Source organism: Miniopterus natalensis, chromosome 14 (genome assembly GCF_054644295.1).
Source record: "Miniopterus natalensis isolate mMinNat1 chromosome 14, mMinNat1.hap1, whole genome shotgun sequence".
Taxonomy (NCBI): domain Eukaryota; kingdom Metazoa; phylum Chordata; class Mammalia; order Chiroptera; family Miniopteridae; genus Miniopterus; species Miniopterus natalensis.
Genome location: NC_142094.1, coordinates 22,244,043 through 22,258,839, shown reverse-complemented (window position 1 = coordinate 22,258,839; position 14,797 = coordinate 22,244,043). Strand labels below are relative to the sequence as shown.

General features: G+C 50.8%; 1 protein-coding gene across 3 annotated transcripts in view; it reads left to right on the top strand.

Moving 5' to 3' along the window:
* Positions 1 to 928: 928 nt before the first annotated feature.
* The window catches only part of PALD1 (phosphatase domain containing paladin 1), a 75,303-nt gene continuing 61,434 nt past the window's right edge, over positions 929 to 14,797 (top strand). The window contains exon 1 of one of the 3 annotated variants that reach the window (XM_016198341.2): positions 929 to 1,015. The gene's annotated coding sequence lies outside the window, so the exon portion shown is untranslated. Of the gene's footprint in view, positions 1,016 to 1,078; positions 1,392 to 1,500; positions 1,576 to 14,797 lie in introns of those variants that run through there. The other 2 variants (XM_087824369.1, XM_016198340.2) reach the window with 2 other exon arrangements.

Here is a 14,797-nt window from a genome sequence, read left to right as displayed (position 1 = left end):
TGAAGCACTTGAGACCTGGGTGCTGGAGACCTGGTGAGCACCACAAATAACAGCCATTTCTCTGCTCTGTATGTTCTTAGGGCTCGGGAGGGTTGCGGGGCCGAGTGTCCGTCTCCCAGCCCAGCGCTTTCTGGTCTCACTTTGGACAGAGTGAACCTGAGCTGCCCTCATTATGGGAGACCCGGGTCCCATTCCCTCCCGCTCTAGCGCTGACTGGGGGCGAGGCAGGTAGTGACAGGTGAGGAAGAAGGATTTCCAGGGTGAAGTGTGGAGCGGAAAGAGGAAGTGACTCACCAACCACAACAAAGCCCGTCGCCGGAGAGGAAGGCACGGTAGAGAGTGAGCGCACGTGGATGCCCACGGAGAGGGCGCGCCCAGGGCTGCTGCGCGCCCGGTGGGCTGCGCCGCGGCGCAGTGAGAACCCCGCGCGGCGCGGGAGGCCCTGGCCAGCTCCCCTGGGGGGCGGGGATTGTGAGTGTCAACGACCGTAGCCAAGGGGTGGGGACAGAGGGACCCCTTTCCCTTCCAAGTTTCTTGCCCGATCTTCCCTTTTCGCCTGGGGGGGGGGGGAGGAGGGTTGCGTTTCACTGGGTTTCCATGGCTCTCGCGTTGATACTAGGAGTGGCTGAGGCCCAGAGAAGGCAATCTGCTAGATCGGGTTGCACAGCACAGTAAGGCCCGCCTGGCTTTAAAAGGCAGAGCGGGGCGAGGAAAGCCCAGGCTCGCCGGTCTCCCGGGGAGCTGGTGTCTAGCAGGGGGTGTGGCGCCGACAGCATTGGCTTCTTTCTCCAGCCAGGGAGGCTGGATGTAGGGTTTGGGTATCTTCCAGAACGAACCGAATTAATGACAGGGGAAGAGGAACTGGCTTCCCAGGCAGTCTCCCCCGCCCCAAACTTTTCCTCCTGAAGCTGGGTGGGAGGGCGGAAGGAGGAAGCGGGGCCGGGGAAGGTGGGGCCAGCCGTTCCCTCCCGGCCCCGGAGCCGCGGCTCTGGACGCCTATCCGGACGCTGCTTGGGTGAGTGTGTCTTTAAATCCGAGCCCCCCGCCTCCTCGTCGGCTGGGGCCGGGGTTCAGGCTGGTCGGACGGTGGCGGGGAGCGGTGATTGGCGGCCCAGGCAGGCCCGCCCCTCTGCGCTGGGGGCTCGGGGCGCCGGGACCACATCGGCCCGCCGGGGTTGGGTCGCGCAGCTCCCACCGCCCGCGAGCGTGGGCTCCTGCTCTGGTGGCCTCGCCTCTTCGCGCCCGGCCTGCCCGCCTCCGGAGCCACCGCTGCCCACGGATGGGCTGGGGAAGTTGGGAGCAGCGAGCCGGAGCCCGAGGCGGGCTCGCCCAGCCGCCGCCTGACTGGGCGCCCGCAGCCCCCGCGCAGCGCGCCGACCGCAGGCTGGCAGGTACCGTTGAATCCCGGAGGGCAGACTGGGGATCCCCCCCCTCCGCGCCCAGGCCGCTCCGACCACCCACTCTCCATCCCCTGGAGCTCGCGCACTCCGGGCTCCCAGGAGAGGAGATGGGCCCCCACCCAGACTCGCACGGGATTGGTGCCGGGGAGACAAGCGGGACATCGCGTACTAAACAGTGAGCAGATATTGGGTCGTTTTGTTTGTCGCGCTCTGGGCGACCCCCTCTCCGGAGGTTTTCCTTGCTCTTGGATGGACGTGGGCTGGCAACACCTCCACTCTTCGTGGCTAGGGCTAGGGGTGGCCCCTGAGCCGGGCTTCCTGCGTAGTTGCCGGGAGGGAAGCTGTCTCCTGATCCACACTTGGGGTCCCCCGGGCCCATATTTAGGGGCCTTGAGGCCTAAGGAAGGGGAAGAGCCCAGAGGTACCAGTGGGCACAAGCTCCGATTCTGGGCCATTCTGGCCCTTTCCCTCTGTAGGCCTGGGTCTCCCAGGAGAGCTTCCCTTTCATCTTCAGACGTTTTTCCTGAAGAGGCAGCGAGCGACCTGTCAGAAAGCAGAGTATGGTGTGTGGGAGACCTGCTGCGCCCCATTTAAAGTGGCCTGGATGGTTGGAACATGTTCTTATCTCATGGGGAGTCAGAGGTGGAAGAAAGCTTCCTGCTTTCAGCAAGCTTCTGGGATTCTTTACTTTCTCAACCAGAGGCCCAGCTACTAACTCCTGGGCTTTTATGCAGAGCAACCAGACCCAGTGACCAAGCACCTCTTAAATGCCAGGCACTGGGCTCTGCCTGGGAGGATGGCAGTGGTGGGAGGAGTTGGAGGGTTCTGTCCCCTGTGGCTCAGCCCCATCAGGGAAGATAAGACATCAACCAGTTTCCTGATATGGGGTTTCCATACCAGTCCTGGACTAGTAATAATAGTGGGAATGCCAAGAGACTACATATGATTCCTTGCTAAATGAGTGACGTAGGCTGTTTGGGGGGAGGGGGCTGGGATCCAGTTCTCAAGCAATCACAAAAATATGCTTAAAATGTTTCAGCTCCATACCTATCCTTCCTAATTACCTTTCTAGTAATGAGGACCTCTCACCACCCCCAGGGACAGGGAGCAGCAGGGGGCCCAGGAAATTCTTCTGCATATACATATGTGCCCCTAGTCCCACCTCCGGGTGTTTTTTTTCCTGATGGTAGATTTCTGAAGAAACTCATTTGACTTCTGGGGTCAGGCTAAGCAACCGGCTCTCCCAGCTGGCCTGGGGCCTCTGAGGTTTGGGGTATAGATCCATCCTTACTGGAGGTTCAGAGGCCAGCAGGGAGGAAGTCCTCACTTCCTTTCTGAAGAGCCTCTATTGCTGGGGGCTGGGGATGAGGCTGGAAGGCTGGAGGAGGCCCTGACCAGACACTGTTTCCTGTGAGTGCAGACAGGCACTCTCCCAGTCACTGGCCATCGGCGCTGGAGTTGGGGTGTTAGAGGTGGGTGGGCTGGGCAGGGCTGGCTTGAGGTGGGAGGCATCTGGGGCAGCACTGACCTCACATCTGAGGTTCTGTTGTGTCTGGGGCTCTGCCCCTCCCCCAACATCCCTGGCCGGTTTCTGCTTTTCTGGAACACTTTGTGGGGGTGGTAGTGTGCTTGTACCCGTAGCCTTGGCATGTTCTGGGAGTGGGAGTTGCTGAGCTCACCCTGCAGCCCTGGGCCAGCACTGTGAGCACTTGGGTGAACATGCCCATCCACCTCCGAACAAGTGGCACACACAGGGTCACCCGGCACAGGTGAGGAATGCTCTGTGAGCAGAGATGTATGCGTACTCAGGTTTGTAGTGCCGGGGCAGAGACAGACACTGGATAGAGACATAATGGAGACAGACAGGAAGACAGTGGAGGTGGGCAATACATATATAGGGGCAGACAATGTGAACACAGACACATGGACCACACATGGGCCACAGACACTATGTAGAGAGATCTGCACCTTCATGAAGATTTGAACTTCCCCATGTGGGAGGCAGACGTGTAAGTGGGCAGACATTTGGGCTACCCACGTGGATGTCAGCTGACCTTCATGGGCACAAGACATGGATGGAGCCACATAGAAGTGGCTCGAGTACCTGGGCAGACATGGAGAAGGCTGTGGGCTCCCCAGGGACACACACACATACACCTGCTGAGCTACCTGATGGCAGAGGCCCGGACACGCACAGAGGTGGGTACTGAGATGTAGTACTCAGTGATCCCCATGACTCCGTGTGGCAGCAGTGCTCGGAACTGGTCCTGTTTGGGGTGATAGTGCAGGTCCCCTGTGCTGCGGCTTCCTTTCTAGACCCCGACTCTGGGGTTTGAAGCCCCCAAAGGGCTCGGTAGTCTCTGTTTTGCTCTGAGAATCATTTGACTTCCTTACTCTCTAGTAACAGGGTTGGATGCATGCCTTAAGAACGAGTAGGGGCTCCCTGAACCTTTCAGTCTCATCTTCCGTGAGTCTTCAGAAGTTTACTGAAGTGAGGCTGTATGTCCTGGGTGGGGGAGGACTCTGGCTGGGACTCTCAAACCCAAGCCTGAGGATGTCTGGCATGGAAGGGACCATCCCTGGGGCGGGGGTGGGGGAGTATAGCCATACTGTGGGGTCTTTGATGAAACTGTTCTCTGGTGTACACTGCACATCTCCCAAACCCTGGTCTTGGGCAGGGAAGGGGGCCTCCTACCTTTTGGCTGCAGTCTTCCCTCTTCTGCCCACCCTGGAGACTGGGAGCCAGCCCAGAGTCTAGATACAGCTTGACATTAATTTGCTGTATGACCCTGGGCAAGTTACTTAATGTCTTAAATAACTCATTTAAAATGAAACTCTTCATTTAAAAAGTGAGCCCAGTAACCTATAGCCCTTGGAGGTGTTGTGAGGGTTAAATGGCAGATAATCCATGGAAAGCTTGTGGTCCCGGGTCTGGCACCCAGTGAGTACTCGGTTGATGGAGCTTTGATCTCGAGCCTGTGCCCAGAACTGTCCAGAGCTATTCCAGCCGTCAGGTGCCTGGCTCTGGGAAGGTTGGGCATGCAGGTGCCTCTTATTTGAAAGCTGGAGGGCTTTGTCTTCACCCCTGCCCACCAGCCACTCCTTAGCTCTTTGGCACCTCCACACAGTGTCAGGAAATGGCAGGCAGGGTGTATGGAAGCTTGGGCCTGCCGCCTTCTGGGCCTCTGGGAGGGGAGCCAGTGGTTTGCTAAGAATAGCCCCAAATCATGGCTCTGCCTTCCAGTGGGCAGCTGTGCACCTCCCTGGTCCAGGGCCAAGGAGCTTGCAGATGGGCCTTTTATGTTTCCTGTAACTGGCACTCAGAATGGGGATGGGCCTGGGAGCAGCAGGCTCAGTCTGGGAGGAGGCACTGCTGCTCTTCCTAGGTCTTTGGCTGGGACCTGAGGAAGAGAAGGTTCCTCCTCCATGCAGAGCTTGTCCTGACAACTGCCCCCCTGGGTCATCTTCCTGCCTCTCCAATGGATCTGGAACCCACACCACTAGTGCCCACATTTCGGGTCTCTCCCTCACTAGCTGTGTGCCCCTGGGCAACTCGCTTAACCTCTCTGTGCCTGATTCCCTTATGTAACAGGATTAATGATAGTAACTCCCTTATAAGAATGTCTCAAGGATGGAAGGAGGTAGTGCATGGAGAGCGCTTGTGGTAGCTCATGGCTCATAGTAAATGCTCAGTAAACTTTAGGCGCTTCTGTTATCACCATTCTCTCAGCAAAGGGAGGGATCTGTCAGGCTGGAGAGGCTAGGGTGCTTGCACAGTGTCTCATGGTGGGAAGGCACCGGGATGCCTCTTGATTCAGGTTCTGGCCCGGGGTTCAGTATGAGATGCAGGGGACCAGAGGTGAGTGAGACTCAGCCCCTGCCAGGTGAGAGAGGCCCATATGTACATTATGCTGTACCCGACTGGTACCTCCGCAGGGTCTCTGCTGGCTGTGGGTGGAGCTGGAGGGAGGGAATGGCTTGTCTGGGGCCAGGGTGATACTTCAGGTGGGTTTTGAAGGATGGCCAGGTGTTTGCAAGGGCGAGGGAAGGCTTCCCAAGCAGAAAGAACAGCCCTTGCAAAGGTGTGACGCAGCTTGGTATGTATAGGGGTCATGGACAGATCCGTGGATCTGGGGAGGGGTTCCACCCTCAGCACTCCTGGACTACTGGGAAAGACCCTGCATGCTGGGGCTCTGTCCCTTCCACTCTGGGCTCTGAGGTAGCCCTAGTTTCCCCCTTAGGACACAGGCTGGAGGCCCACCAGAATCCTCTCTCCTTTTAGGGATCACATTCTGTTGCCCCATTCTCTGGAGACCTCCCTTGCCCTCTTATAAATGCTATCAGCCCTCCCTGGGGCCCCTCATTTTGAGCTGGGGCTTCAGACATCCTCCTGCCCCAAGACCAACATGCCTATTTTTGCCCTTAGTCAAGATACACGACACCCATGGGTTAATAAATTCTGCTTCCCTTCCTTTCAATGAACTGAAGCCTTTGAAAACTCCTTAGCCTTTCCTAAGGAGTGAATGTCTAATAGTGAATTTCTAGACTTCACAAGTTGTTTTTATATATTTCCTGTAACTGATATAGCTATGAGAGGGACCCCTGTTTGGTCTGGGGTACTCTATGAGAGAGACAGGGGGCATCTGGGGTTACCTACATACCCATGGCTGGCAGCGGGAAGCATCTGGGAATTGGGTGTGTCGCTGATGACCCTGCAGATTCCCAGGGAGCTAGGGCTTTAGGAAATTCCAGGAGGAGGGAGGGTGTGGTTCTGGGAGGTCTGTGGGTCCACTACTGGGCTTCCCGCCCTCGCCCATGAGAAACCCATGAGAAACCCATGAGGCTGGGTCAGCGCACAGTGGGGAGAGATGGGTGCCCTCAGATGACCTTGGACCGCACCAGCCTCTGCAGCCTGCTCAGCCCAGGGCCTGTCTGCAGGTGTGTGGCCTCTGTCCTGCACCCCACAGTGATGGACGGAGGGGGGGGGGGGGGGGAGAATACTTGGGTGTTTTGAAGATTCTGTTTAGAAAGCACAGGGGGAATTTCTCCTCCCCTTTTCCTTTTCCTGGAATTGTAGACCCCATGGAGGAGTTAACCCCTCTCCTGCTGGTCACAAAGTGGCTGGTGGATCTGCCCCTTGACTGCTGCCCTGTAGTTACTGAGTCCTTCCTCCTGGGGCCCCTGAGGTTGGTGCTGACCTCTTCACTCTCCAGGAGCAGCCTCCATTAGAGCCCCAGGGCCCTGTTGGGAGGGCCTAAAAGACCTCATCCCGCCTACATCTGATGGGGGACCCTCCACACACGCAGCCTTGCCCCGTGTTGCTTAACCTTAGTTTGACCACCTTCTGAGTGGGTGTTCCCTCCCTGCCCTCCACGAAGCCCTGTCATGGACTTTGGGAGTCTGCTGCAGGTGCTGCTCTGCTGGCTCACCCGAGACCTGTGGGGAAGCTCTGGTTTCCAAATGCCTCAGAGAGAAGGGCCCTCCCTGGAGATGGGCCCCAGAGTTGCAGAGCCCTTGGGGGAGGTGCAGGGCAGGCCTCTACTGAGCTCTAAACCAGGCTGAGGCACAGGTAGGTGAGCCCAGGGCTGGCAGTGGACTGCTTCCTTTGAGCCCAATTTTCTCATCTGCAAAATGGGTATAATAATTTTTTCCTTGTTTACCTTTAAAACTTTTTAACTGAGGTGACATTTACATGACATAAAGTTAACCATTTTCAAGTGTATAACTCAGTGGCATTGAGTATATTTACAATGCTGTGTGACCGTCTCCTCTATCAGTTTTTAAAGCATTTTCCTTACCCCAAAGGAAAACCCATACCCATTAGGCAGTTACTCCCTATTCCCTCTTCTACCTACTTAAAAAAACGTTTTTTATTGAGGTATATGTACCATAAAATTTACCCATTCTAAGTATACAGCTGGGTGAGTGTTGGTGAATGTCACGGATGTGTAGCCACCACCTCAGTCAGGTCTGAGAACACTTTTATCACCCAGAAGGTTTCTTGTTGTCCGTTGCAGTCAGTCACCACTCCCACCCTGGTCCCAGGCCCGCTTACCTCCTCTCTGTCACTATGGTTTTGTTTTTTCTAGATTTCCCCATAAATGGACCCATATAATAGGTAGTCTTTTATGTCTGGCTTCTTTACTCAACATGATTTCTTGAGACGTGCCCAGGGTGCCGCATGTTTCAGCACTGCGTTCCTTTTTTACTGCCGAGTAGTATTCCTGTGTATGGAGGGAGCTTGCTTAGCAAGTTCCCAGGTGATGGACGCCCACCTTGCCTTTAAAAATGTTTTCAATTAAGCAATTATGTAAAGCAGTTATCTTTATGAAGGATTCAAGTAGTAGCTTCATAGAGAGTAAAATGTAAAAAGTCCCCTTTCCCCTCCTTCCTTTCTCTCTTTGCCAGAGGTTAACACTGTCAGCACTTGCTGAATAGCCCTTAGTCTTTTCTCTGTGCCTCTATGTGACTTTGTGTAGTTTTTGATTTGGGAATATAAATGGGATCACACTTGGTCCATGGCTCTGGGACATGCTTTTTCACTTGGCCATCGGTCCCCAGCACTGCCACCGGAGTTCTGGGCACATTTCCTGGGAACCATCCCCCTGAGCTGAGGACTGGGAGATGGGGGTGCCCATCTCCTCCTGGCTCTGAGCTGGGGCTCAGTGAGGCTTCTTGGAGACAGAATGAGGGCTTCCTGGGGGTGGTCAGTTCAGAGTAGGTTTCTGGAGGAGGGAGGCGTTGGGATAAAAGGGATCATTCTGTCATGAGGGCAGACAAGTTGGTGTCTGGGTGGACCGGCATTCCTCCACTGCCTCTCACCCAGCTGCTCGCAGCAGGGGCTTCCTCTTCCTGTCTCTTCGAAGTGCCCCTGGAAGGAATAGGCCTGAAGAGAGAGCAATCTGTTGAGTCGACAGAGAGCAGACCCTGAGGCCTCCTTTCTTGCTGTAGTGGGGCTGCCCCTTGTGGACGCAGACCCTTCTAGGAAACTGCTTGGGGTCCCACTGATGGGACCCTGTCTTTAGTGGCAGGCTTTGCCCAGTGTGTGTGGGCGGAGGGTGGGGATGTCTCCAGCCTCCTAAGGAAGGGGCTGCCGGTGCTCAGATTCCCACGCTCCTGGCTCTACCCTGACCCCAGTTGGGTCACAGAGGCTCTGAATCTAATGTCATTCTCCTTTCCTTGACACTGCCATCGTGTAAAAATGATTCACAGTTCCTGTACACTTAACTAACATTGGTGGTTTTCATCATTTTTAAGTTTTTCCTGGTTTAGTAATTTAAAATCGTGTCTTACTAGTGTGTGAAGTGAGTTCCAGGAGACTGGAGTCCTGTGTGGTGTTCCAGGGCAGCCCCCTGCTCACCCGGGATGGCCGTGTCTGCCGACTTAGGGTTTCACCTTCGCCTCCTCCTCTGAGCCCTTGGGGATGGTGTAAGGGGAGGGAGAGACTGGTGGGCCTGGGAGAGAAGCTATTAATAGGTGGGCTTGTTTTCTGTGATTTCTCTAGCTTAGTGCTGCTCAAACCTGGGTAGTATGTAGACTCCCCCTTTTAAAAATAGCTTTATTGAGATATAATTCACATGCCATACAATTCACCCATTTAAAACATACAGCTCAGTAGCTTTTAGTATATTCAGAGTTGTGCATTTGTCACCACAGCCTAATTTTACAGCATTATCATTGACCCAGAAAGATACCCTGTACCCTTACTTGTCACTCCCCACCCCCAGCCGACTAATCCACTTTCTGTGTCCATAGATTTGCTTCTTCTGGACATTTCCTGTAAATGGAATCATACAGCATGTTTTTTGTTTGTTTGTTTTTTGTGGACTCCCTTTTAAAGGAAAAAAAAAGCCTCACTAAGTTTTCTTATTGGGATCTAACTTAAATGTGTACAAATATAAAACTAGATAAAGTGCCTTAGATTTACATAGTTTTTACATAACTATAAAAGGAACTTGAAATACTAATCAAACCAGAAAGCCAATCCATGTCAAAGGAATAATGTTAATTGATTGGAAGGATGTAAATAGCAATTCCATTGCCAGTGTTGGGCTGATAGTAGGGAGGTGTGCTCTCGGGCCTCTTCTGTTTCCCAGTTCCTGTCACTTGAGCCTGCTATACAGAGTGGCATTAATAAAATTGGGTTGGTTGGATAGTTTGGGATAATTCTGATTATTCACATTTGAGCCCAAGCTGCCAGTGAGTAATCCCCAAATGTCTGTTTTAATAGTGCATCGGTTGGTACCTGGAAAGCTGGCTTGTTTGATTGAAGATGAGGGCGGGATAGTGGTGTTATTGAATCTGTGTATGTAGATCTTAAACCCATTGCTTGTGGGAATCAGGAGTTTGCACAAACAGAGATGGGCTTTGCTCAGTTCACGCAGATGTTCTGAACATGAACATGAACATGAACATGAACATGAACATGAACATGGTCCCAACTGCTAAGAGGCTGGGCCTTTGAATGGGGTACACGCAGGCTGCATGGGCTGTGGGTGGCTTTGTTCTCTCCCCCAGCCCCTCTTCTGTTTGAACCACAACCTTTGTGCTGTGTGCGATGATGTCATTTGGCCTTCACAGAGAAGGAACCAGATTGTAAACACAGGACTGGAGCCCAAACTTGCATGGCAGTGCATTATTCCAATGACCCAGGGTTTTTAATTAAAATTGAGGTGAAATTCCATAATGTAAAAATGAACTATTTTAAAGTGTGCAATTCAGTGGTAATTAGTACATTCACAATATTGGGCAACCAGGCATCACCACTATCTAATTCCAAAACATTTAATTTTTAAAATTTTTATTGTGGTAGAAATACTTAACCTGAGACTTGCCTTCCTAACACTTTTTTAAAGTGTACAATACAGGACTGTTGCCTACAGGGACACTGTTATTCAGTGGATCTCTACAACTTACTTGTCTTTTTTAGCTGGAACTTTATGCCTGTTGATTTGCCACTCCCCACTTTCCCTGCCCCCCCCCATCCCTGGCAACCACCACTTCATTCTTTGAGTCTCTATGAATTTGACTACTTTAGATTTCTCATATAAATGGAATTATGCAGTATTTGTCTTTCCGTGACTGGCTTATTTCACTTAGCGTAATGTCCTCAAGGTTCATCCATGTTGTAGCATATTGCAGAATCATATATAAGATATATATATAAGTTAAGATATATATATTCAGTCATATATATAAATAAAATGGTATAGGTACACACATGAGGTGGGCAAAAGTAGGTTTATAGTTGTAATCAAATAAATACAACTGTAAACTTACTTTTGCATATGTGTGTGTGTGTGTGTATATATATATATATACACATACATATGATGGACATTAGATTTGCCTCCATCTCTTCGCCACTGTGAACAGTGCTGCAGTGAACATGGGTGACTAATATCTCTTTGAGATCCTGATTTCAGAGTGGGATAAATACCCAGAAGTGGGGATTGCTGGATCATATGGTCGTACTATTTTAAATTTTTTGAGGAACCTTCGTACTATTTTCCATAGTGGCTGCACCATTTTACATTCTTGTCAACAGTGTATAAGTGTTCCAATTTCTCCATATCCTGGCCAACAGTTGTTATCATTTTTTCTTTTTTCCTTTAGATAATAGTCAGGAAAGGAATGAGGTAATATCACTTTGTAGTTAGTTTTGATTTGTATTTCCTTGATTAGTGATGTTGAACATCCAAAACACTCTCATCACTTCAAAAGGAAACGCTGTATCTATTAAATGGCCACTCCAGCTCCCTCCACCCCTACCCCTCTTCCCAGCTCCTGGTAACCACTAATCTGTAGTCTGGTCTCTGCAGATTTACTTGTTCTGGGTATTTCTTATAAATGAAATTACTCAATATGTGACTTTTTGTGTCTGGCTTCTTTCACTGGGAATAATGTTATCAAGGTTCATCTGCATGTAGCATGTAGCTGTGCTTCCTTCCTTTTTATAGCTGAATTCTGAATAATAATTCATTGTATTCACGCACCGAATTTTGTTTATCCATTCATCAGTTGATGGACATTTGGGTTTTATCTCCCTTTGGCTATTGTGAATGGTGCTGCTATGAACATGGGTGTACAAGTATTTGTTTGGATACTTGTTTTTAACTCTCTTGGGTATATACCTGGACGTGGAATTGCTGGGTCATATGGTAATTTTGTGTTACCTTTTTGAGTTTGATGTTCTGGAATTAGATAGAAGTGATGGTTGCATAGCATTGTGAATGGTATGGTATGTGAATTAAACCCCAATTTTAAAAAAAGAACTCACAGATACCAAAGCAGACATCCATGGAGTCTGGATGGAGTCATGTTCTTGGCCCTGGAAAACCCAGAGTCCTGCTTTGCCTCTTGGGGTCCTGCAGACTTCCTGGGTGTTGGGGATGCTGGGCACCAGCTCCATGGTCCTTGTTGGGGTGGTAGGTGGGAGCTGTAGGAACCAGATGGGCTGGCTGGCTGCCTTCCACACCCACCCCTTTAGCTCATTCTGGCTTTTCTGGCTTCTAAACAAGAGGTGCTCACTGTAGAACTCAGTTCCCTCAATTTCCCCACCTGTGACGCAGGCCTGCGAACAGCAGCCTTGACCGTGACCTGGGCTCTGTGGATGGCAGAGCTTGTAGCAGGTCAAATATACCACACTGACTTGCCCTCTCGTTCACTTTTCCCTTTCTATGCTTCCAATTGTCTTCCATAATGGCCCACACAGGCCTAGAAAGCAGGTCCTCGTTTGTTGCAGGTCTCCAGGGCCTGCTGCTTCCTTCTGAGATTGCAGCCAGGGCGAGGCATGGCTGTCTGTCTGTCTGTTCAGTGCTCTCTTCACACTTCCCCCTCAGTCTGTCCTATCTCAGTGGCAACCCCATCCCTCCAGTTGTTCAGGCCCAGCGCCTAAGTTGCCCATGGTTCCTCTGTGTCTCTCAGTCTTCAGAAATGGCGTGCCGTGAAGAGTGGAGGGACCCACGATGAGCCCGTCTTTCTCACCTTCCTCGCGCTGCTGGTCCAGGCCACCGCATCACTTCACTAGTGCAGTAGACTCCTGGCAGGTCCGTTGGCATCCTCCCTGTTCCGTACAGACTCTTCTACACAGCAGCCCAGGGTGATCTTGTTAGAATGCAAAATCAGATCAAGGCGCTTCTCTGCCTCAGGCCCCCAGTGGCTCCCCATTAAGTCACAGTGACACCCCTGTGACCTCCCAGACACCCCCATCTAATACTGGCCCCCTCACTTTCCTTGCTCCACCCAAACTGGCTACCTCATGGCTTCTTTGACACACTGGGAACATGCCACCTCAGGGCCTTTGCACAGGCTGCTCCCTCAACCTGGATGCTTTTCCTCCAGAGAGCCATGTAGCTTGCCGTGTCACTTCCTTCAGGTCTCTACTCAAATGTGAAGCCTCCCTTGGGAACCCTATCTAACATTTCATACCTCATCTCCAGAACCCTCTTCTTATCATGTATCGCCTTCTGATATACCTGACTAATTTGTATAGTTTGTTTCTCCAGTTAGTATGTCTGAGAGAGGAATTTTTGTTCTGTATTGTCAGCTCCTAGAATAAAGCCTTGCACACAGTAGGTCCTTCAGAAATGTTTGCAGAATGGCTGCTTGAAGAGGGAATGAATTAGCCCATTTTATAGATGAGGAAACTGAGCCTCAGAAAGGTTGACTTGAATCTGATCTCTGGACTCCCAGCCAGGTGCTCTCATGCTGAGTTAGAGTTCTCACTCCCTTCTCCCCGTTACCCCTGTGTTCAGGGGCAGCCATGCTACACCTGTGAGCCTGGGCCTTCAAAGCTTCCCTCAGGGCGTTCGCCTTGTAGCCTAGTAATGATGGAATTGGCAGTTACTGCCTCCTGGAACATGTACAAAAATTACGGTAACAGCCTGCTCCCATTTGCTGAGCCTCGCTCTGTGCTAGGCGCAGGGCTCAGCAGGTTAGATGGGTTTATTACTCATTTAAACCTCACAGCATCCTGAGGAGGAGGAACTGTCATTTACCCTCCTCTACAGACAAAGAAGTAGAGAGATTTGACATGGGTGAGATGAAAAAGATGGATAACATCTTGAGCCCATGAGACTGTGGGGAACTGGCCCTCTTAAGCAATTCTGGTTCCTGTGTGAAATGCTACAACCTTTTGGAAAAGTAATGTGGCAGTATCTACTGTAGTTTTTCAAAGGCACACACCTTTTTATCTAAGCAGTGCACATTTTGGTGGCCCATCCTAAAGAAGTAGAATTGTCAGGATGTAAGGCTGTGTGCACAAGGATTTGGGGACTGCACAATGGAGAACACACTGTCTCCTTTCAGTTCCCCCCTTTTCTCCACCTCAGGGCGTTTGCACATGTTTTTCACTCTGCCTGGCATGCTTTTTCACGTGGCCGAAACCTTCCTGTTTTTCGATATCAGCATAGGCCTCCTGTGACTGTCATATCTAAAATATGACCTTTTTTTCAACTACCTTCCTCATTTTTAATCTCAGCATCTTGTAGCCCACATCACAGTGTATAAAATGTGTCTCTGTTGCATTTCTTGTTGACTACTCCCCCCCATGCCCCCTTCTCTGCCTTGTTGGAATATCTCTGTTCTTTCCATGAATGGCTAGGACTTTCTGGTTGACATGATGGATACTTAGTAGCTATTTGTTGAATGAAGCGATACAATGAAATGGCATGCCACCATCCAACAGACAGGGTTGGAGTTATATATATCAACTGGGAGGGGGGTATTTGTGTTCTGTATGGGGTGGGGACAGGAAGTTTGTAGAAGGAAGCTTAAGAGGTGGACTTGGAAGGGGGTGGGAAGGGCATACACTTTTCCTTTATTCATCTTTGACTTGTGACAGTAAGTACAAATTACTTTTGTAATAAAAAGTCTGGTCAACAGCAACAAAAAAACCTGAATAAAAGGTATCCTGTCAGAGGGAGAATCAGGATTTGAACCCTGGTCCTTCTGACTTCCAGCCTGACCCTTTCTGTGGCTTTTCTGCATACAGCCTATCAGTATCACCTCACTGCATCCCTCAGAGGAAGGCAGAGTATGAGTTATTAGCTGTTTGTATTTTGTTTTATAAATTGAGATATAATTTACAGACAGTAAATCAGTACATAGTTGGATGAATTGTTACAGATGAATTACCTGTGTGACCCCTGCTCATATAAAGATACAGGACATTTCCAGTGGCCTGGATGGAGTATTACCTGGAGCCCCTTCCCAATCAGTTACCCGACCCTCTCACACTCTCAAGTGGCCATGATACTGAGTGACTTCCCAAGGATTAGTCTTATTCTTGAACTTTATGTAAATGGAATTATACAGTATGAGCTGTTTTCAGTCTAGTTTCTTCTGGCTTCTTTCTCTCAACATAAGCTCTGTAAGATTCATTTGTGATAATGTTG